Raw genomic sequence first — 24,780 nt, forward strand, 5'->3', positions numbered from 1 at the left:
TTGTAGAGATGAGGTCTCACCAAGTTGCCCAGGCAGGTCTCAAACCCTCGGGCTCAGGCAGTCCACTCACCTCAGCCTCCCAAAGCGTGGGATTACAGGCTGACAAACCCATTCTTATACACCACAGCAAACAGACAGAGAACCAAATAAAAATCGCAATACCATTCACAATAGAAACAAAAAAGATGAAATACTGTGACATTTTCCTAACCAGATAAGTGAAAGACCTTTACAGGAAAAACTATAAAACACTGCTCAAAGAAATCAAAGATGATATAAACAAATGAAAAAGTATTCCATGCACATGGATTGGAAGAATCAACATTGTAGATTGCCTACAGAAGGCAGTCTACATATTTAACATAATGTCTATTAAATTACTAGCATCATTCTTCTCAGACCTAGAAATAACAGTACAGAAATTCACGTGGAAACATAAATGACCACAGATAGTCAAACAATCTTCAGCAAAAGGAAAAAAGAAAAGAAAAGAAAAGAAAAATAGGAGGTATCACACTTCCAGACTTTAAACTTTATTATAAGGCTACAATAATCAAAACAGTCTGGTATTGGTACAAGAACAGGCATATTGACCAATGGAACAGGATAGAGATTCTTCAATTTCTCAATCAACCCATCTTTGATAAGGCTTCCTCTGACAACCACTGGGGGAAGGTGAACTTAGTAAATGGTGCTGGGTAAACTGGTTGACCACATGCAGGAGATTAAAATAAGACCCTTACCTATCACACTACACAAAAATGAACTCGAAATGGATCAAAGACCTAAACGTGAAACCTCTAACTATAAGAACTTTTAAAATGCCGGAGACATCCTGATGGAATTTGGAACTGGCAACCAATTCCTGATCAAAATCCCAACTGTCCTTGTCATAAGAGATAAGATAGACAAATGGGGCCTTATCACATTGAAAAGCTTCTGCGAAGCAAAATCATAAGAGTAGGAAGACAGCCAAGAGAATGGGGAAAAAAAATTTTCTAATTCTGTATCTGACAAGGGTCTAACCTCCAGGATCTACAGGGAACTCAAACATGCTGACAAGAAAAAGCAAACAGCCCTATTACAAAGTGGGCAAAAGATAGGAACAGACACTTCTCAAAAGAAGACATATGAGCAGCCAATGGATATATGAAAAATATTCAGACTAACTAATAGGCAAACAAATGCAAATTAAAACCAGACTGAGATACCACCTAACTCCAATCAGTATGACCATCATCTATAGCTCAAAAAACAACAGGTACTGGAGAGAATGTAGGGAAAATGAAACATTTCTACATGTTGGTAGGACTGCAAACTAGTACAACCTTTGTGGAAAACAGTGTGACAATTCCTAAAAGATGTAAAAACTGACCTTCCATAAGACCCAACAATCTCCCTTCTGGGAATATACTCAGAGGAACTCAAATCACTCTATGAAATAGACACCTGCACATGCATGCTTATTGCAGCATTATTCACAATAGCAAAAACATGACACCAACCATGGTGTCCATCAAAAGCGGACTGGTTTAAAAAAATGTGGTATGTATACACAATGAAATATTATGCAGCCATAAAGGACAGAATTATGAAGTTCGCAGCAACTTGGATGGATTGAGTATAATACTCAGTGTTCTATCATAGAAATGAACTGAGTACCAAATGTTCTCATTCATATGCAGACACTGAACAATTACTATAAAACTCTAAAAAACGGATTGGCAGTATTTGGGAAACTGCCAGGGGAAGGTGGGACACAATCAGTGGGGTACCTGATCTCAAGCCAGGTGAAGTGTGGCCCAAAGTAAGGCCCAATCTTTACCGGTGCAATGACCCTTTATATACCCAACCCTGAATTGTACCCATTTTTAAAATAAAATTTTAAAAAATATTTAGCAAGTAAATGACTACAAATATGAATGTTCAAAGACAGATTGTGTTATGTTGTTATTAGGCTCCAACAATTAGCTATTAATAAATAAGAACTTATTAAAATGATTTAATTATCATATAATATATTGTCTTTTAAAATTAGGTAATTAAAAAGTAGTCTACAATTGAAACTACAAAAATGAGATGCAAGTTAAAGAAACAGATTTAGGATACAATGCTTGTTAACTACAGACATACTCACTTCAAAATTCATAGAAAATGCCAGGCAAGGTAGAGAAGAGCCCAAAATATACAAGCATTCACAAAGAATGGAGTATTGTCTGGGGTGCATAAAAAATAGTTTTTATTACCTGAAATACTTCACTTTTTTAAGCAGAATCTTCAGTTCTACAACCATAGGTACTGAATTCTGCCAAAAAACAGTGAGCTTGAAAAGGACCCTAAGTCTCCAATAAAATAACAGCCATGGCTGACACTAAGTTCAGTCGTGTCAGATCCTGAACACTAGGAAAATTTACTAGACTCCTAACAGTGTTGTAATAAATATGTGTTGTTTTAGATAATTAAATTTGTATTAATTTGTTACACAGAAATAGAAGTTTAATACACTTTAATATAACATTTCTTTTTCTCTGGTGACTTTTTTCTCTAAGTTTGTGCTGCAGACTGAATGTGTTCATATAAAATTCATGTTAAAACATAATCCCCTATGTGATGGGATTTGGAAGTGAGGCCCTTGAGAGATGCATAAATCATCAGAGTGGAGTCCTCATGAATGAAATTAGTGCCTTAATAATAGAGGTCCCAAACAATTCCCTCACCAACTTCTAGCATGTGAGGCTGTAGTGCAGGATCACTATAAACTAGGAAGCTGACTTTCCTTTCAACAGATACAAATCTACTAGTACCTTGATTTTGGATTTCCCAGCCTCTAAAACTATAAGAAATAAATTTCTGAAGCTACCCAGTCTATGATTTCCTGTACTAACAACCTAAACAAACTAAGGCAATTTGTTTTTTCTGATTTTTTTTTACTGGGACTCTGCCTGGTTGTGTCTGATTTTTATGTAACCTCCTAGATTCTCTGAGACTACTCATTGTGTTTTGTTAATTAATTTACTTTTTTATATACTTAGCCATTATATTTTAAGTATTTCTTTACCTTCACTTATGTTTTCTTTTCCTCCTGGGAATTTAATTACATTTATATTGGCATGGTTTGCTATTGTTCCATAAATATTTCTCCATTATCTAGCAGATACTCTATTCTGTTTTACTTTTTTGTACTCTATTTGTTCTTTATGTTTAATTTTGGATAATTACTATTGCCTTATCATCCTATGAACTGGTTTTTTTTTTCTTCATCTGTAAAATCTAATGATTCTGTTAAAGACCTTCTTCATTTCTATTTTCCTCTTTTTAATTACTGAATTTCCATTTTAGTCAACTTTTCTCTAGGTCCAAAGTCCTGGCATGACAGAATGATTTTCTGGGCAGGATCACATTAGATCAAAATCAGGGCATCAGTTATAGATTTCTTCTCATCTGAGAATTGGTTTCTTCTTTCAAACTTACTTGAAATTAGCAAAGTTCAGTCTCTAGAAATTGAACGTAGGACCAAAGCTTTTTTTTTTTTTTTTTTAATGCTTTTTAACTAGAGTCAAATCTTAGATCCTAGATTTGCTTAGGGCATAAAACGATTATATGTCATGCAACCAGCATCTTCTGCCATTTGGTAGATTTCTACCTAAAAGTCTAAGTGAGAATCATTTTCAAAATCCAAATGTGACTAACACATTTTAAAGGTTCCTCTGATTAGGCAAGGCCCACCCAGGATAGTTTTTTGTTTTTTACTAAAGTCAGTCAGTTTCATCCACATTCAAGGAATAAGAGGAAAGTATGCAGTGTGTGCTCACAAAGGAGTAGAAATCGTAGGGGGTCATTATATCATAGAATCATGCCTCTCACGGACCATTCTCAGAACTCCAAAGGATTATGTCCTTCCCACTTGCAAAAGGGCTTTGTAAGTTGCAAGGGCCACAAATGTGCAGACTTTGCCCTTTTTTTTGGTATCAAAATGTTTATTCTTGACTAATTTTTGTTTCATTTGTACAGATAGATATCAGTCTGACAGGCCTCACTAATAACGGGCTCTCCTCCCTTAAGCAATCATAGGCTTTCCCTGTCTCTGAAAAGATTTAACATAATCGGGTTGCCCACCAACCATTGGTACCATGCTGCTGCTGCCTTCTTGCAGACGTGCCTTTTTGTTAGCATGAATTTGTTATCTAGCCAAATCTATAGTGCCATCTCATCGACCTTCCAAAGAATACTTACAGACTTACAGGTATGTATAGAAGCCAACTTCTACACTTCTACAAAACTGGGATAGTGAAGAAAAGTGAACTTTAATCTTTCCACCTGAAACTTAACCATGGCATCTTCTGCATTTCTCTTTTTTTCTTGCCCTGGTTTTAAAACTTGTAGCTCTGTAATTCTGTTTTTTAAACAGAAGACCAACAACATGCCCAACAAAATGTTCATAATCACTGAACTTCCCAAAATTAGTTTATTCTCTCCTAGCCATTTCTTTATAAACTCTGGCGTCCTGGTAATGATTGGCTTGTTGATAGATAACTCTGACTTGAGTACTCAAAATAAACTCTGGAGAAAGTTGCTAGCTTTAATTTTTACCATATTTCTAAACAAAGTATAACGTGTGAACACTTTTTTCCCTCAGATTTGGACCTTAGCTTTAAATTTAGAGCTATCAGTAAAACCTCACTCTACATTCCTTTCTACTCCATATATAAAAACAGATCATTTAAAAAATCATTTCATGATAATGTTTTATGATAAAGAACTGAAAATACCACAGAAAATAAAATTTATTTTTTGTAATTTTTTCTAATATATTGGAAACCAGATCACATAATTAAAAATTCTGATAAAAAAACATTTTAAGTATTTCCTTTGTTATATAGACTTGAATTTCTTTACACAACCATGCATTTAGGAATGCATTTAAGTGTAATAGTGGTTGTATTGATATTTATATTATAGTAAGAATTTAAGTCAGTATAACTGACTATAAACACAGGGTCATTTAAGAACGTTTGCTTAAGTATAAATCACAGAAAAAAATACATTATCTGGTCACACATGTTTTAAGAACACAAAATTTTGATAATATATTTATGTGCTTAAAAGAGCCATTTGTTATACATGTTTTGGTAAGAAAACAAAAATACTAAAAACAATGCTCATTTTCATTTTCATTCTTTCCAAATTGTAACAGCAAATCCATTTATGGACTATTCTAAACAAGTGAAGCTTTAAAATTGCTTTCAAAACAATCTGTAAATAAAAAGTTTTTTTAATGACTCTGGTTAATATATAATATCAAGACAATAATAGCTATAGGAAACAAGGATTACAGTGTATTCGCTGAGAGAAATATAAGATTTTGTTGCTTATAAATATAAGACTGTTGCTTATACATTCATGTATTTACAAAGGCAATTTGATATCCATATGATAAAACAAAAAAAACAAACAAAAACACCTCAATCTACACTTGCCCCACATGCAAAAATTCACTTCATAATGCACTATAGACTTAAATTCATAAAAATTCTAGAAGAAATCATAGTAGAAAATTAATATAAGCTTGAATTAGGCAAATACTTTAGATGTGACATAAAATAATGACCTATGAAAGAAAAATGTTACAAATTGGACTTCTTTAACGTTAGAATTTCTACCATTCAGGAGATACTGTAAGAAAATGAAAAGTCAAAGAACATACAGTATCAAAATATTTGAAAAATAAATATCTGATAAGACCTGTGTCTAAAAAACTTTCAGATTCTTTATTGAAGAGCCATGAATGGCAAAGAAGCACATGAAAAAGTGCTCAATATAGTGTGTGACTATGGAAATATCATTGAAGTCAGAATGAAATGCCACTATACCTGTATTAGGAACAATTACAAAGCAAATATAATTTTAACACCTGAGAATACCATGTATTATCAAGGATGTAGAGTATTTGAAGCTTTTAAACAGTGCTGATTGAATTTCAAAATAATACAGAGTTTTTGAAAAATAGTTTGCTATTTCTTCAAAAATTAGAAAAAAAATTTTTCATATAACTCAGCAATTAGAATCTTAGGTATATTCACAAAAGAAAAGAAAATATAGGCATAAAAAACTCTATGCAAATGTGTATAGAAATTATATCTATAAGTGCAAAATAAAACTGGGCACAATCCTTAATTATTTTACTGGAAGATGAATAAACCTTCATTTAGTAGAATATTGCTTAGCTATAAAAATATTTTTAAAACTCTATGGTTAAGCATAGCAATATAGATGAATCATAAATGAATTATGCTAAGTAAAAGATGCCAGACTCATTGAACAAATGCTATATGTTTGCCTTTAATTGACTTTCCTAAAAAAATATATAGTGACAGATACAAGTAGAATTTTATAGATCCTAGAGGTGGGAGATAGGCAAGAGAAATATTGTACAAAGTATGAGAGAGTATTTTGCGTAATGTAATTATTTACTTTTTTCTTTGTATTGGTGGTTAGATAGCTTCAATAATTAATAAAAAATGCTAGAAATATACATCTCATCTTTTACAGCAACTTTACTGAGTGTAAATTATGCTTCAGTAAACATGACTAATAGAAATAATAAGTAATGCTATTCAACATTAACAAAATAAAGAAGGAAAAGCATATATATTCATTTTAATGAAAGTAGAAAATGTGACAAAACGCAACATGGCAAACAACGATATTCAACTTGATAATAGGCACAAGAATACAATACAATAATGGATGTATTCATTGCACGCATGTTGTCTTTTAGTAGAATTCACTTTTTGTGTTTATAGGACTGAAGATTCTGCTTTTTCTTTTGACTGTCAATAGAGACTTGTTCTCAACTCGTAGAGGCAATTTACCATTAATGGCTTATAGTCTTTTCCATAACATATATAACATTTAGTAATTTGTGCTTGTTAAGCTATCCTTGCATCCTGGGATGAATCTCACTTGGTCATGATGAATGATTTTCATAATGTGCTGTTGGATTTAGTTTGCTAGCATTTTGTTAAGGATTGCTGCATCCATGTTCACTATGGATATTTGCCTGTAGTTTCCTTTGTGTGTCTTTATCTGATTTTAATATCAGGGCAATATTGGCCTTATAAAATGAGTTTGGAAGTATTCTTTCCTATTCATATTTTTAAGAGTTTTAAAAGGGCTCAGTATTATTTTTTCTTTAAATATTTGGTGTAATTCAGTAGTGAAGGCATCAAGTTTTGAGCTTTCCTGAGTTTAACAAATTTAAAAGCCAAACCACTGACTTGGAGAAAATATTAAAATATATACCTGGCATAAAATTTGCATTCAGAACCAACAAATAGATTTTATAACTCAGTAACTAAGAAGAAATAGAACCTGATAAGTAATGTGCAGTATGTAGAAAAGGATACTTTATTAAAGAAGCTATAGGAATAACCAGTGAACACATAAAAAGTTGTTCAACATGCTTACTCATCAGAGACTTGCAAGTTAAAATCATGGGGGTCGAACATTCACACACATTAAACTACTGAAAATAAAAGAGGATACATTGTTAAGTGTTGGTAAGTATTTAAGTAATTGGAACTCTCATATCTATAAGGATCAAGTTGGAAAACCATTTGAAGTATATATACATATACCATATGGCTTAGTTATTCTTCTGCTAGGTATTTACATAAGATATGTGTAAGCCTATGTGTGTATGGAGACTTCTCCATGAATACTTTAGCAACCTTTATTCAGAAGAGTTTTAAAAAACTAGAAATAACCTAAATTCCCATTAACAGATTAATAGATAAACATATTGTGGTATATCCATTAAAGGGAATGCAATTCTGAAATTTAAAAAAAAATCTATCTGAGAAAACATTCATGCAACAAAATAAGTATATTTTTAAAACTGTTTTTCTTCATTATTTTAGTTTACTTGTATGTGTGAATGGAGAGAAACCATAAAACTACATTCGTATTATTCCTTTTATATAATATTCAAATCTGGCAAAATGATTCACAATGATAGAAATCAGATCAATAGTTACCAGTAATTCACTATAAAAGGCCACAAGACACATTTATTGTATTTACTTATTTATTTTTATTTTAAAGTTGTGGCGTACAATTCAAGGTTAGGCATACAAATGGTCATTATGTAGGTGAAGTTGGGACCTCACTTTGGTCCCAACTTCACCTGGTTTGAGATCAGGTACCCTTATAGATGAGGCGTGGCCTCCCCCTCCCCTGGCAGTTTCCCACTATTGCCAATCCCTTTCTTACTGTATTACAATAATTGTTCAGAATCCACTTATGAGTGAGAACATGTGGTACTCAGTTCTTTGTTTCTGTGAAAGATCACTGAGTATTATAGACTCTAAGTCCATTCAAGTTGTTGCACAGTTCATAATGTTGTCCTTTATGACTGCAAAATATTCCCTCATGTATATGTACCACATTTTTAAAATCCAGTCTAGTTTTTATGAGCAACACAGTTGGTTCCATGTTTTTGATATTGTGAATAATGCTGCAATAAACATGTATGTGCAGGTATCTTTTGCATGGAATAATTTGAGTTCTGCTGGGTATATTTCAAGAAAAGGGACTGTAAGGTTGATTTAGAAATCATCAAACTGTTTTCCACAGAGGCTGTACTTTTTTACACTTCCAAGAACAGTGTAGAAGTGTTCCATTTCCCCACATCCTTTCCAGCATTTGTTGTTTTTTGAGTTATTGATGATGGCCATTCTGACTGGAATTAGGTGGTATCTCAGTGTGGTTTTTAACTAGCATTTCTTTGACAATTAGTGAGACTGATGATATTTTCATGTTTCTGTTGGCTGCTCTTATGTCTTCTTTTGAGAAGTGTCTATTCATATCTTTTGCCCACTTTGTAATAGGACTGTTTGCTTTCTTTTTGGCACATTTGAGATTCTTGTAGATCTTGAATGTTAGGCCTTTGTCAGATATATAGGTGGCAAATATTTTTTCCCATTCTGTGGGCTCTCTCCCTTGCTCTCTTGATAGTTTCTTTTGCTTTGCAGAAGTTTTATAAGTTGATGAGGTTCCACTTGTCTATCTTATCACTTATGGCATGGACATTTGGGGTTTTGATCAGGAATTGGCTGCCAGTTCCAAAGAGTGTCTCCTGCATTTTCTAATGTTCTTATAGTTTGAGGTTTTATGTTTAGGTCTTTGATTCACTTAGAGTTGATTTTTGTGTATGGTGATAGAAAGGGGTCTTGTTTTAATCTTCTGCATGTGGTCAACCAGTTTACTCAGCACTATTTACTGAATAAATTCACCTCTCTTCAGTGGTTGCTAGTGGAGGCTTTGTCAAAGATGAGTTGGCAGATAAATTGAGGTTTTATTTCTGGAATCTCCATTCTATTCCATTGGTCTATATGGTCTATATTCTTGTACTAATACCAGACTGTTTTGATTATTGTAGCCTTATAATAAAGTTTAAAGTCTGGAATTATGATAACTCATTTTCTTTTCATTTTGCTGGGAACTGTTTTGGCTATTCGTGGTCATTTATGTTTCCATATTTTTTTATTGTCCTTACCAGTTCTGAGAAAAATGATACTGGTAATTTAAAGGGCATTGTGTTAAATCTGTAAATTGCCATGGGTAGGCTATCTGCAATGCTGATTCTTCCAATCCATGAGCATGGAATATTTTTCCATTTGTTTGTGTCATCTTTGATTTCTTTGAGCAGTATTGTGTAGTTTTCATTGTAAAGGTCTTTCACTTCTCTGTTTAGTGAGATGCCAAGGTATTTCTTTCTTTCTTTCTTTTCTTTTTTTTTTTTTGTGGCTATTGTGAATGGAATTGTGCTTCTTATTTGGTTCTCTGCCTGCTTGTTGGTGTGTAAGAATGCAACAGTCTTACTTCACATTTATTTTATACCCTGAAACTTTGCCAAAGTCCTTTATCAGTGCAAGGATATTTTTGAAAGATTCTCTTGGGTTTTCAAGATATAGGATTATTTCATCTGCAAAGAGGGATAACTTCTTTTCCTATTTGAAAACCTCTGATTTACTTCTCTTGTCTGATTGATGTAGTTAGGACTTCCACCACTATGTTGAACACGAGGGATGAGAGTGGGCAGTCTTGTCTTGTTCCAGTTTTCAGGAGAAATAGTTCCAATTTCTGTCTGCTTAGCATTATGTTGGCTGTGGGATTCCTGTAAATGGTTCTTATTATTTTGAGGTATGTTCCATCTATCCCTAAGTGTTCAAGGGTGTTTATCAAAAAGGGATGCTGGATTTTATCTAATATTTTTTCTATTTCTAATGGTTTAATCATGTAGTTCCTTTTTTTACATCTATTGATATATTTAATTATATTTATGGTCTTACAGAAGTCGAACCAGACTTGCATCCTAGGAATGAAGCCAACTTGGTCATGGTGGATGATTTTTGAGATGTGTTGTTGGATCTGGTTTGTTAGAATATTTTTGAGTATTTTGCACCTATGTTCATCAAGCATATTGGACTGTAGTTCTCTATATTTGTTGGATCTTTACCTAGTTTGGGTATCAATGTGCTGTTAACTTCATAAAATGGTTTGAGGAGAGTTCCATCTTTCTTGATTGCCTGAAATATTTTTTAATAGTATTGTATCAGTTCCTCTTTGTATGTTTTGTAGAATTCTGCTGCAAAGACATTTGGTTCACAGCTTTTTTTGTAGGTAATTTTCTTATGACAAGGTCAATTTCCTGGCTTGTTATTGGTCTATCGAGGGACTCAATTTTTTCCTTGTTTCAACCTGGGGCGGTTGTGTGATGCCAGAAAGTCTTCCATTTTATTTAGGGTTTCTAGTTTGTTTTCATGCAAGTATACATAGTAACCTCTGATAATCTTTTGTATTTCTTCAGGGTCAGTTGTGATTTGGTTTTTTGCATTTCTGATTGTGTTTATTTGGGCTTTTTCTCTTTTTCCTTGGTCAATATGGCTAGGGGTCCATCAATCTTGTTTATCCTTTCAAAGAACCAGTTTTTTGTGGTGTTAATTTTTTTCTGTTTTATTTTTGTCTTCTATGACCTGTTTTTGGATTTTTATCCAAAATTATTTTTTTAAAAATTTGGGGTTTTTATCCAAAATTTTGGATTTTATAAAAAATTTTAGATTTTTATCGAAAGTTATTTTTAAAATAAAATAAAATTATTTTATTTTAATTTTTTTCTGTTTTATTTTTGTCTTCTATGACCTGTTTTTGGATTTTTATTTTGGTGTTCTGGATCCTGAAGTTAGGTTTTTGGTGGTCTTGCTTTTCCAGCTCCCTTAGGTGATTTGTTAGGCTGTTATATTGTGATCTTTCCATTTTCTTCATGTGTGTTAATAGAGATATGAATTTCTCTCTTAGTACTGCTTTCATGCAACCCCTCAGATTTTAATAAGATGTTTCTTTATTTTCATTTGTTTCCTGGATTCCTTTGTGTGTGTGTGTGTGTGTGTGTGTGTGTGTGTGTATTTCTGTGTTAGAGTCAATATTTTTCTTTTAGTTTACCTAGAAGCTGCTTTAAGAAAGTCAATGCTCCTATGTTGGGTGTATATGTGTAGGTTGGATATTTCTTATTCACTGATGGAAACTTTTATCATTATGTAGTGACCTTCCATATCTTTTCTAATTTCTGATATTTTAAAGGATATTTTGTCTGATATTAGGATCACAACTCCTATGTTCCTTTGTGTTCCATTCGCCTAAAATTTGGTTTTCCATCCTCTTACTTTGAGTCTGTGAGTGTCCTTGTTGGTGAGGTAAATCTCCTGGAGATAGCATATTGCTGCATCATGATATTCTATCCTGTTTACCACTCTATGTCTTTCAGTGGTGCATTTAGTCCAGTCACATTCAGGCTAATTATTGAGATGGGTGAGCTTATCCCTGTCATGAGGTTTTTATAGAGTTTGTTGTTGTTGATTTTTTTTTTGTTGGCTTTCTCTTGATTTTGTTGTTGATTTATGTGTGTTTTCAATCGTTTTTCTGCATTTTTGGGAAGGAAATGGTCATTCTTTTTTTTTTTTTTTTTTCTTTCTTCTGTGTTTAATACTTTCTTGTGTTTCTTATAGAGCTGATCTTGAGGTGGCTAAACTCTTATGGACTGAATATCTGGGAAGGATTTTAGTTCCCCATTGCTGATGAAGATTAGCTTAACAGGGAAGGAAATTCCTGATTGAAATTATTTATCTTTGATAACTTTGAAAATTGGATCCCAATCTCTTCTAGTCTGTAGTGTTTCTGTAGATAAGTCTAGCGCTATTCGAATTGGTCTTCTAATTGGTAGTAGAATTCAAATTGCTATTCTAATTCTACTACCTAGTAGGTAGGCTGACCTTTTTCTCTTGCTGCCTTTAGGATTTTTTTTAATTCCTACTTTGTGTAAATGAATTACTATGTGTCTCATGGTTGGTCTTCTCATCTGATGTCTTACAGGGGTTCTCTGAATTTCTTGTGTTTGAATGGTCACATCTCTGGTGAGATGAGGAAAGTTTTCTTGGATAATTTCATGAATTTTTTTTTCAGGGTGGTATCTCTCTCCCTATTTGCCTCAGGGATTCCAATTAAACTTAACTTTGGCCTCTTGATATACTGCTCATCTCTTGGAGTGTTTGTTCCATCTTTTTAAGCTTCTAACTATGTTTTTATCAGTTTTGGTTAGCTCCATATTTTGCTCCTCAAGCTCTAAGATTATTTCTTCTGCTTGGTTAATTCTGCTCTTCATGCTTATCCATTTTTATCTATTTCATTCCCTCTATTCTTTATCACTGTCATCTCATTTATCAACTTCTTCATTTTTTTCTCTTGTCTCTCCTCATTTCTATTTATTCTATCTATTAATATGTTGATATCTGGGTTTATGGTTTGAGAACAGTCATTCTGGAGGCTCTTTATTGTTTGACTTCTGAAGTCGTTATTCTCAGTAACTATCTCCCCAGGGTTCCGTATGGGACCTGTGTCCTTCCACTGTTTCTTCTTCATTTGTGAAGATTTTTTTACTCCATTTTTTCCCCTTGTTTAATTCTGTTGCTCAGTGATGGGAGGATAACTTTCACTACTGTTTGCTCGCTCCCTTATTCTTCCTTATGTATCTCCTCTGGATCTTTCAATTTTGAAGCTGAACTGAGGTTAGAGAACTGTGTTTTGTTGCCTTTTTGAGATTTGATTAAGTTCAGAAGCTATCTGCAGATCCCAGTGAGAGCAGAGATAGCCAGAGAAAGGCTAGGTAGAGCGATAGGGCAGGTCTCCCAGTAACAATGTAATGAATTTCCAGCCATCTTCTCAGGCTGATATACTCCTGGTGGTAAACAGACTTCCTATGAGCCTCTCAAGCTAGAGATTAAGTACTCATTCTGGGATAGGAAAATCAGCTCACTGCCAAGTGGTAACCAATCAGCTCACCATTAGGCCCCTACCTCCTGCCAATTGGTCCTTAATACTGACCAATCAGCACAGCTAGTGCCAACAAATCTGCTCACAGCAAATGCTAGCCAATTAACCCAGTCTTAGGACAGAAGTGAGTTGCAGTCACCACCAGAGGAGAGTCCCAGGTGCTTGAACCTGAGTCTTTCACTAGACTTTCACTCACCCACCAGCACACAACCACTTGTGCAGACAGTTTTTAGGACACTTGTTTTTGTGGAGACTCTCACACTTCAACTAGTTCCATTGCTATCTAGCCTCTGAAAATATCAAGAAATCTTTCTAAGGTGATAAAAATATTATATAATTAGTTCAGGCACTTACACATGAATGTATTCATTTTTAAAAAGTCATTACCTATATGCTTAAAATATTATATCTTTAAAAATAAACTATTTATTTAGAATAGTTTTAGATTAACAGAAAAATTGTGGAGAGAGTTCCCTTATACCCAGTATTCAGTTTCTATTAATATCTTATATAAGTATAGTATATTTGTTATAATTCAGGAACACAAAATAATACATTAGTATTAATTAAAGTCCATATTTGATTTAAGTTTTCTTAGTTTTTACCTTTTCCTGTATAGGAACTTACATACAGCTACCATATTACATTTAGTAATCATGTTTCTATAATGTCCTCTTGACTATGATAGTTTCTCAGGCCTTCCTTGGTTTTCATAAGTTTGATAGTTTTGAGGAGCATCAACCATCTATTTTGTAAAATATGATTAAACTGAAATTATATGTATTTGAAAAGACCACAGAAGAAAATTCTATACTCATTATATATTATCAATGTTACATACTATCAGCATGATTTATAATTTACCAACGATTTACCATTGATTGCCTGACTGAGGTAATGTTTGTTAAATTTCTCCACTGTTAATTTATCATTTTTACCTCCTTGACAGTTTATATTCTTTGGCAGGAATATCATAAGTAAATTCACATTCAAGCAATGATAATTATACTTCATTTTCTTTAGGGTAGAGTATCTACAAAAATTATCAGACATTTTTCTGACATGAGATTTGTGTTTTCTTCCATTAACTTATTTATTTCAATATGGACCCATGGGCAGTTATTTTAACTTTGGAATCATGACCTAATAGTGTTTTGTTTCTGCTATAGTTGTTCCAGTTTGGTCTGGAGCTCAGTAGAAGTTCCATTAGATCATTTTTATATGCTTATAACATGCCCCCATCAAATATTTGCTTCTTTAATGTCTGGAAACTATAAAATATTCCAGGTTCATTTTGTATATTTACTGACTCTGTCCTATAATCAACTATTTTTGCAAAACTCCCTTAGTTTATTTTGTTAAAGAATGAAAAACTAAGATTTGAGCACTATGTAGGATTTTTTGTTATGTGTTTAGTTGTTGGTAGACCCCTTAGCTGTCAGAACAAATGAATACATAGCTGCATACTAAATTGTATATATACACATATCTATAAAAATATCTATGTGTAGCCATCTATATCTATGCACTTTGATAAATATCCAGACTATGATCGCAGATGTGCAAATCTATGTTTAGCTTTGTAAAAAACTGCCAAACTTTCTTCCACGTGGTTATACCACTTTGCATTCCCACTAATAATGAAAGAGAGTTTCTCTAGCTCTGTATTCCACAGTAATTGGTATTGCTAGTATTTTGGATTTTGATACCTTTAATGGAGGTGAAGTGATATATCATTGTTGTGTTACTTTTTATTTTCGTGATGACAAATGATGTTGAACATCTTTCATATGTGTATTTGCCATGTGTATATCTTCTTTGGTGAGATATGTGTTTAGATCTTTTCACTATTTGTAATTGTGTTGCTTGTTTTTATTAATGTTAGATTTTAAATTGTTTTGTATATTTTGAATTTCTCTGCTTTTTTCAGTATGTGTTTTGTGAGTGTTACCATTCATACTATGGCTTTTCTTTTAAGATTTTTAGCATTGTCTGTTGAAGAGCAGAAGTTTATAATTTTAATAAAGCTTGACATCTATTATTTCTTTCAGAAATCTTTCACTGGTGCTGTGTCTAAAAAAGTGATCCAGAAGAGGAAAGTTTTCTTGGATCTTAACTATGAAAACTTGATGAACTTTCTGGAGGGGAAACACATGAAAGAATGGTCATCCCTCTAAGACTTCAACTAAGCAGTTTCTAACTCTCAAACTAGTTCATGCTCAGTCTCCATAAAGTCATAAAAATTAATATTTAAGTGTTTCTGTCAGCTTCAGGAAGGCACAACTTGGCTGTTCCTCTATAGATTCACTTGTCTTGCAACCTCAATTATCTGATGAATCTAAGAAAAACCTTTGATTTCACTGAGCATTGTGTTGGTCAAAACAAAATGGTTCTTTTGCAAGAACCAAGTGACACCTTCCGAGCTTTTTACATGTTGGAACTGAAACTGGAAATCAGCAGCTGTTTTCTGTATGTAAGTTGTGCCTCAGCAAATTTGATTTAAAATAAAAAAGTAGAAACAAATTATTTCTCAGTTGTGTAATAAACACCATCGCTGAAATATTTTATGCAAAAGACAATGCATATAAAATAATCTATGAATATAAATTCTGCTGGTAACACGCCACAGTATCTTCATAATACACTGGCCAATATAGAAAATGTATTATAATATGCATCTATGCCATATGTAATACATTTATTTTGTCAGGAGATTCCTATATGATTGATTATCTTCAAAATTACCTAAAAATCCCAACTGTTATGTAAATATTTAATAAATGAACAAACACACACTAATACATTTATTATGAACATAGTTAATCAAAATTTTAGAATTCATGTGCCAGCATTGTCAACATTAGTAAATAGAACAAAACTAAGGAATAAAACCTTTTCTGTGTTCATAGCTTTGAAGCTGGACAGTAAATCTGACTGTGTTATTAATATACAAAGGCCAACTTTTTTCTCCTTTCTGTGAATAATTTATGTAATTTTGAATGTTTTACTGTTTGCTTTCATCCTCAAATATTCAACAGTTTATGTGTGCTTTAGAAGGAAAATATTTTGAGTTACATATTACATAGATTTTATATTTCTGTGCAAAGGGGTCACAAATGCATATGGCAAGCATTGGACGATGAAAATAAACAGAGTATTTTTGGCAGAAAAACTTGAAGAGGAAGAAGTTGCACAGCTACTATTTTCTGCACTCACATTTAAATATCATAGGCTGTGTATAGCTGTCTGTGTACTCAGTGGCTAAGATTCCATCAGGGGTGTGCCTTTCTAGATATACCGAACTGGATTGGTATGGCACTAAGACTCTGAGAAAGTGAATCCCAACCCCCTTTGCCTCATGTACTTATGGGTTTGCCTAACAGGGCCTAGAGAACCCTCAGTTTTTCTAAGTAATAAGAAATGTATTAATTGATCTCCAGGCCCAGGGACCATACCAGGGAGTATATACAAGAGCACCAAAGTCTGCTCCAGCAATACTTACCTCAGATTATCCACACAGATTAACTAGGTCCAGTGGGACAAGCTCTTGCAACCATATACACACAAAACAAACAAGTTCATATGACTTCAGTACCCTCCTAATTTGTATCATCAATATGATAACTTAAGACTTTATATTAATGGTTTTAATTGAGTCAAGGTTGATGAAGTACTTTAAAGCATTTTATATTTCATACATCCAAGTGAAATGTGTTGAGTAATATACTACTAAAGTAATCTTACTATTAAAAGGATTATAGGAAAAATGTTCATGTATGAAGGTATAGTATTAGATTTATATTTTCTAACACAGAATGCAGTCACAAAATGCCAACATGTTCATTTCTATGTCTGAGATGATGTGACATTTGTAAGAAGATAATCAATTGTTCAATTAATATGAAGTTATTTAGAAATAAAATAGACTTTTCTAATGAGAATTAACTAGAACTGCCTTACTAGAACAAGCTTTCTTTGTTTACTTTCATCTCTTTATTCAGCCAGTTATCTATTATTTTAGTAATATCTCCAGTGTGAATCAATTTAAAGTTTTATCTAAGCTAATTAAGTAAATTAATTATGTTAAAGCATTTTATCCATCTTTGTATTCATTGACTTATTTTATAATAGATACAAACAGTAAGAGTGGAAAGGAGTTTTAAAATAAATATGAATAAGAAACAAAGATTAAAACTCTAGCAAAAGAGGTATAGACCAAGTTAAAAGATTTAAGAAAATTGCTACGGATAATTAAAATTTTTATATCTTCTCCAAGTGTGTCTCTATCTGACAATACTTAACAATATAAACCTCTTTGTTACAGCTATTATTTTTTTCATTGTTCTATATAGCACTGTTCTTGGACAGACTTAGACATTGATTTTAAATATATTAAGAGGGTAACAGTAGCCCTAGCTTTGTAACTATAGTCACAAAGTGGAAGCATGGAGTTGTGCCTGCAAGTCATCTCCTATGACCTGCTAATGGTCCTGGGGTGGAGGGTGGTCCAATCAATTGTCCTAGGAAAAAAAAAACCAACTATCTTTTTTATTCTCTCTATAGAGAACAATTTTACAAAGTTTGGTCATATAAAGAGTCAAGAGTATACAGTTTAAAAATATAGGAAAGAAAAAGCAGTTAATTAACAATTATGTTCCTAAAACTTTTGTATTGTGCATGACTGTAACTCCTTTTTCCCGACTCCCAACCCCTGGCAGCCACAATTCTTCTCTGTGATTTTCTGAGTTTGACGACCTTAGCTATCACAGTTAAGTGGAATCATGCAGTGCATGTCCTTCTACGATTAGATTATTTCACTTGACACAATATGCTCAGCATTCATCTATGTTGTAGACAATATGCTTATTGTTAAAAATACGATAGTATACCCTTAAAAATTTGCTAAGACAGTAAGACTTATGTGTTTTTTTTCAAAAACACATAAAATTATAATTATAAGCATAATAATGATTATAGAAACTTTTTTCTGAATGTTGTGATGTTTAGTTATCAATTTAATTTTAAAATTTACCATAAATTATTGTATTGACTTAAATCAGTAGTCAGTTAATGAGAAGATATATATATCCTTCTATATATATGTGTACATATATATCTTTATATTTATATGTGTCTATATACCTTTTTATTAAAGGTTTTGACAGACTTTTTAATCTTCAGGTCTTTCTAAATCTGGAACTAAACCTTTAAGTGAAAAATAATTTGTAACTAAATTTCTCAATTGGTGTAATTTATCTTTATCTATAGGAGTTACTGAAGACACAATGAAAATTATTTTTTAAAACATTGAGTCAGATTATTTTGCTAAATAATTTTATATATAATCGATACCTAAACTATTAACTTGCTTCAAAAAATATTTAAATGTGTGGGACTAGTTTTTCTTTAAAAAGTATTTTGGCAACAGCAGGGAAAGTATAAGGCATTCTTTGGAAGTAATTTGAAACAAGAATGATATGGATTGCCAGATGAGATTTGCAGTCAAGAAAAAGAAAATAGATTGAGGAAAGCTGTTTATGTTAATAGTTTCACCAACCACTGCAAGGAACTTTCATTTTAAGACTTCAGAAAGAGTACAATGGTCATTGCTGTCATTGCCACATTTAGTAATCATAAAGACAATTAGAACCCACTTTCAAACAAGTATATAAGGATCATAACGGAAAGCTGTATCTCTTCCATCATAAAATTACACTAAAAAACATAAAAGTTAACAATTTATAAATGAGTAAAAACTTCAGGTGTTACAGGTAAAGACATAGCCTGTAGTTGGCCTGTCAGAATTTTTGTTCTAGGTTCTGTTGATTATCATTTGTATTAACAAGTTTCACAGTGTTTTTCTGAAATATGTACCTCTTAATTGATAGGTATGATTAATTTCAGCAAATTATTAGTCTTTTTTTATAAAATTGCTCAAAGGTCACATTAAGAAATAAGTCTTCACCAATAGCTTTTACAAAAGACTTTGCCTCATTTCAATAATTTCTACAAAATAGTGTCTGCCTACTCTATGTATAAATGAGAATTTCCCCATGATTCAGTAACTCCGTGTTATTCTAGCCTGATAACATCAATCTACCCGTCTGTGCTCCCAATTCCTAAATGCTTTAGCTCTGCCAATAGCTTAAACTGCGAGAGTCACTCTTTAATCAGTGTCCATGATCAAAATTTGTTCCTTCTTCTCAATGCCAAGTTATATTGAGAATAACACTAGAAAATATCACACAAGACGTAGTAGCTCAATCACTATCAAACTCCTTAATATTCTATATCTAACAGACTTCATAAGATATCTAAAGTAAAAAAAGTGAAAAATTTAAATTTTTATTTAGAATATATAAGATGCTATACAATATACCATGCAAATTCTTACCTATTAATTCATTTAACCTCTGTGTAAGTTATTATTAAGAACACTTGGCTAAAGAAGCAACTGAGGCCCCAAGTGGCTAATCTAGCTTTCTTAATGTCACTTTGTTTGTATGTGATATATTTGGCATAAAAATCTAGTGCAGCTTTACAATTTAACCTACATTCCTAACATAAACCATCATTGCCTTTTAAATTTAATATGACCCATTTGGAGTTTCATAGTACACAATAATTTTACATATACTCTGTGTTCAATAGTAGACTGGAAAAAATTTCTATCACATAAAGGCAGTTGCTGTAATCAAAGGCTAAGGGAAACCTAAAAAATAATTTTAATGCCTTAAGCCTAGTTGAAAGACCTTGAAAAGGAAATCAAATATATACCCACACAGTAGAATAATTTTTCATTAACAAAATTAATCTAAGTATTGTAATCTCAAATACTGATGATAAATATTTACTTGCATTGCCTCAAATAAATCAAAGTCATACATACCTCATTAAAACAAGAATCTAGTTGACACAACTTACATTTAGTACTGCTTAAGTCAAAGGATTACCCATGCCACTATTCAGTCATTGAGATAAATAGGCAGATTTCCTGGTTGTAAGATTATATTTGGATATCATAAATGTAAATACTTAAAAGTAGTTCTAAAAATAAAATGACACAGTAGACACATTATTATTTTATTAAACAGATAGTTCAAATCATAAAAAGAAGAAATAATGCTCTTAAAATTTAATTTGAAACCGATATATATTTAATCATAATGGTGTTCAAACAATTTACATATATGCAATATGTTTTTTTTTGTGCTTAACAAACAAGAAAAGCGAAACTTAATCCCATAATAGGAAAGGACTACAGAGTAGTGGCGGCCATGAACTTCCAACAAATTAACTATATAATCCATGATAATATGCATAGCTAGGTGTATAATTTATAGTGTAATTTTTTTTAATATGTAATGATGGTTTTCATTGCTTTCCTTACAATATGTAGAAGTTGAGGAGCACTGGTTAATAAAAACTTTATGCTTGGATATTTCTAACGGATTGTTTTTATTTTAAAGTTTTTACCTACTTTCATTCAAATGCAAATATTGATCATATTTGAAACATTTGATTCTCAGACTTGATCTCCAACAGTACTCAAATTATTAACACTTTAAAAAATTATAATTTCTGTGGTGCACCAGATTTTTATTATTTAAGTAAAGAGTTAAATGGCATATTAATGTAGAAGAGCATCTTTTTTAAGATTTAAGAAATTATTTTCCATTTTAATTTACATATGTTTAGTATTCTCTTGACTCACTTATTTCATTTTTTTTGTAGGTTTAACTTTAAACTAGTTATTTAGGAACAATTTTCAACCAACTTTAATGTTTACAATCTATTCAAGTAAATATTTCTTGCAAATATATGTGGATTTTTGTTTTATTTTTATTTTGCTAGAAATAATTAGTACTTTATACTTTATATAATTAAAGATATTCTGACTTAGAGTTTTAAATTATTGTAAAATGCCTACAGTTATTTTCACTCAATTTTATGGGTTTTGCCAGATGTTGTTTCATGCATGTTAGTATTCATTTTTATAATTTTAGTGAAGACTGAAGAGTGTCGGGGATAAAAAAGGTCAGAAATAGTTACTTATTCAACAAAGGGGTGAGTGTGTGTGTGTGTGTTGGTGTGTGTGTGTGTGTGTGTGTTTTAAATATTTGAGCAAGTACATCTATTGTGTACTATTCAAGATGCTAAAAAACCCTGCAGATTTATTTTTATAATTGTAACCAAGTTTATATATAAAAACAACAATCCAAAGTTCAGCTAATTTTTCTCTGTTCAATTTCACGTCACACTAAAAATCTGTACTTGTTATATTTTACAAAGTAAAGTGAAAGAAATTTGATCACGTTGTAGCAAATTGTTCATATATTCAGATAGAGGATTTTGAAAATCTAATAATGATAATCTTATAATTTTATTGCTCATATCATGCTTTCTTTTTAATAAAACATCAAAAATGTATTACATGGGGATGGCTTACTTATCTTTTTTTGTATTGTAGAAAACAATGCTGTGTAGAGATTAGAAAGTGAGATTTTTACTAAAATAGAAATATAAAGAGAATTTGCATTCCTCTTTGAAGCCATTAAAAAATAATAATATCTGCACTTATAAAAATAAATTTAACCAGACATGGTGGCACACATCTATAATCCCAGAAATTTGTGAGGCTGAGGTGAGAGGATTACTGGAGCTCCAGGAGTTTGAGATCAGCCTGGGCAACATACAACATAGCAAGACCTCTTCTTAATAAAATAAAATAAAACAAAAATTCATTTAATGGTTTTAGGGAGGCTTCATCCATTCATGGATTGTAGTGCAACACAGTTTGTTCCTTAGTCAAGAAAAAGATACATTAAAAAAATTAAAAAAATAAATTTACCTATGTGGAGAAGTATTAGAAATCTTATTAAATATAAACACAGTAGCTCAAATCTTAAGGACATACACATGTTCATAAAGTTTTTAAAATTATCTCTTCATTTTTTGCTGCAATTCATGTGAAATGATGGTAAATGTAGTTTTGTTATTTACTTTATTTGCAAAATAAGACTATTTTTATTAAAAATACTATGGTTAAGAAAGTGATTCTAGGTTGAAATGTTTATTTTTTGTAATTGGAACAGTAAACAAATGTTTTACACAAGTTGTTACCCTAGCTAACCCTAACCAACATTTAAGCAGAAAATTTGTCAAATGGCATATTAGGATTTTGTAATTTTACTGAAATAAATATGTCTGATATTATTCAGATAGCTGTTTTTTGCATTCAGAATTATTTCTTTTAGTGATAATATTCCATATGCATGATGTGTTAATGGTCTCTTTTCATGGAAATTGATGATATGTATGCTCAAAAAGGATAAGAGTCTTAAAATCAAGCAGTTTAGAATTATTGTGTTTACAAAGACAAAGGAGCAATGATCTCTTCTCTGTTTTTCGTGCTCGATATGAAAGACTCTAAAATTTGAGTTTAGTTTATAAAAATACAGCTAACAGCACATACAAGAGGATTCATTACTGTAACAATGCCTTTTAAAATATGACTTTTCAAAAATAATGATAGAGAAAAGAAAGAGTGGCAAGTGGATAACACAACTGTCTGGCAACATAATGCTATTTTTATCAACAGTATAAATAATAAATTCAGACAACGTTTGCTTTTTTTTTTTTGACATCTTGCCAACATGAAGTTAGACAGTTTCTTGTACTGAATAAATGAAATGGAATAGTTTGCCATTGTGCTTAGGGAAAGCAAGAGCCATCACTGTTATGATTTTTTTTCAGATTGAAAAGAATAGTTTGAAAGAGGTTTATTGTTTTCAGTTATTTCATTGTCTCATTTTATTTTAAATGCAGTTTATTGTCCTATTTCTGCCTCTCAGGTCATCCCTAAACCTGAAACAGCTTCAAAAATGCATTTTTCTCCACTGCAGTGAGCAGAGATAGACAGGTACATCTTTCTGTGCATTAGAATAATCAAGTGGCACGCTGACAGAGGAAGGACACACTTGTTAGGCAGTAACATCTTCAGGTGTACTCCTGAATCAATGTCTAACTCTTTTTAGAAAATCAAATCTTCACAGAAGAAAGGGGAGTTTTTCACATAGAATATGTAAATCCAGTCAAATGTTTCCAAACCTAATGTTGTTGGGACAACTGGATATTCACATGGAAAATAATAAAATCAGACCCTATCTCATACCATATAAAAAATTAACTCAGAATAGAATAAAGACTTAAATGTAAGACATGAAACTGTAAACCTCCTAGAAGCAAACAGGGGAGCCTTCATTGATCTGGACAATGATATTATGGATATGACCCCTAAAGTACAGGTAACAAAAGCAAAGATAGACATGTGGATTACATCAAACAACTTCTGCACAACCAAATAAACAATCAAGAGTGGAGAAATAGGGAGTTCTGAGAAGATGAAAGATAGTCAAACTATGTGAGTCTTTCTGTGAGTGAGTGAGTGAGTGTATGGACAAACGCACATGAATGTTTGTGCATAAGTGGGCATGTGAGTAGCTGCCTGAATGGTGACTCAGGAGCAAGTGGCCAGGAATCTCCCAGGAAAGCATCGGGTGCTCCCTGCTTGGACCCTAAAACTTCCTGGGGTGCAGAAGTTGAGTGCTATTTTTCTGAAATCAACAAAACTTTTCCCAGGAAGAAGCTGCCAGGGCAACTGCCATTCCTACCACCACAGTGCCAGGTCAGACACTGACTGCAAGGAGCACAGTGAGGGAACCAAAGGCAGAGTCCCAAAGAAGCAGTGGGAGAGGCCACCCCAAACCTGGACTTGCTGCCACTGCCTCCAACACCAGGCTGGGCTGAAGGCCCTGCTACTGGGACCTCAGATCTGGAGACTATGGTTCTTGCTGGGAAGGGAGCTAACTTCCTTGACTCAGTTTGTGATAAGAGTAGCACTCCATAGAGAAACTGAGCAGCCATGCCAAAACACAGAAAGAGAAGTGCTCCAGGGCAGTGTGCAGAATAGTAGACCTGCATCTTAAGACCAGGGGGTAATCTCTGCATTGCTCTGGGGCTGTTCTCCATAAACTCAGAGAGTATCACCCCCAGTGCACAAGCCATGGTGGGTAACAGTGGATGTGGAGCCCCAGATGACCCAACCCTCACCCTGAGATAACTGCTAGTTGATAAGCTCATACTATGGATCTCACCAAGAAGGAGGCTGGAGAGTGCCTGACCACCCCTCTCCCCCCAACTACAAGCAATGAGAAAAAGAGATCAGTAGGATAAGGTAGTGGCCAGAGGCCTCATTCTCCTTCAGCAAACTGGATGCTGTGGGAGTTATGACTATGCTGGGAGAGGAAGGAAGGGAGAGAGCCTGGGAGATGCTGAGTCAAGTTACCCCACCTACCCAACCCTCTGTGGGCATGCACTGGCTATCAATTGCAG

Source organism: Carlito syrichta, unplaced genomic scaffold (genome assembly GCF_000164805.1).
Source record: "Carlito syrichta isolate Samal-C Ts95f unplaced genomic scaffold, Tarsius_syrichta-2.0.1 Scaffold303983, whole genome shotgun sequence".
NCBI classification, from domain to species: Eukaryota; Metazoa; Chordata; class Mammalia; order Primates; family Tarsiidae; genus Carlito; species Carlito syrichta.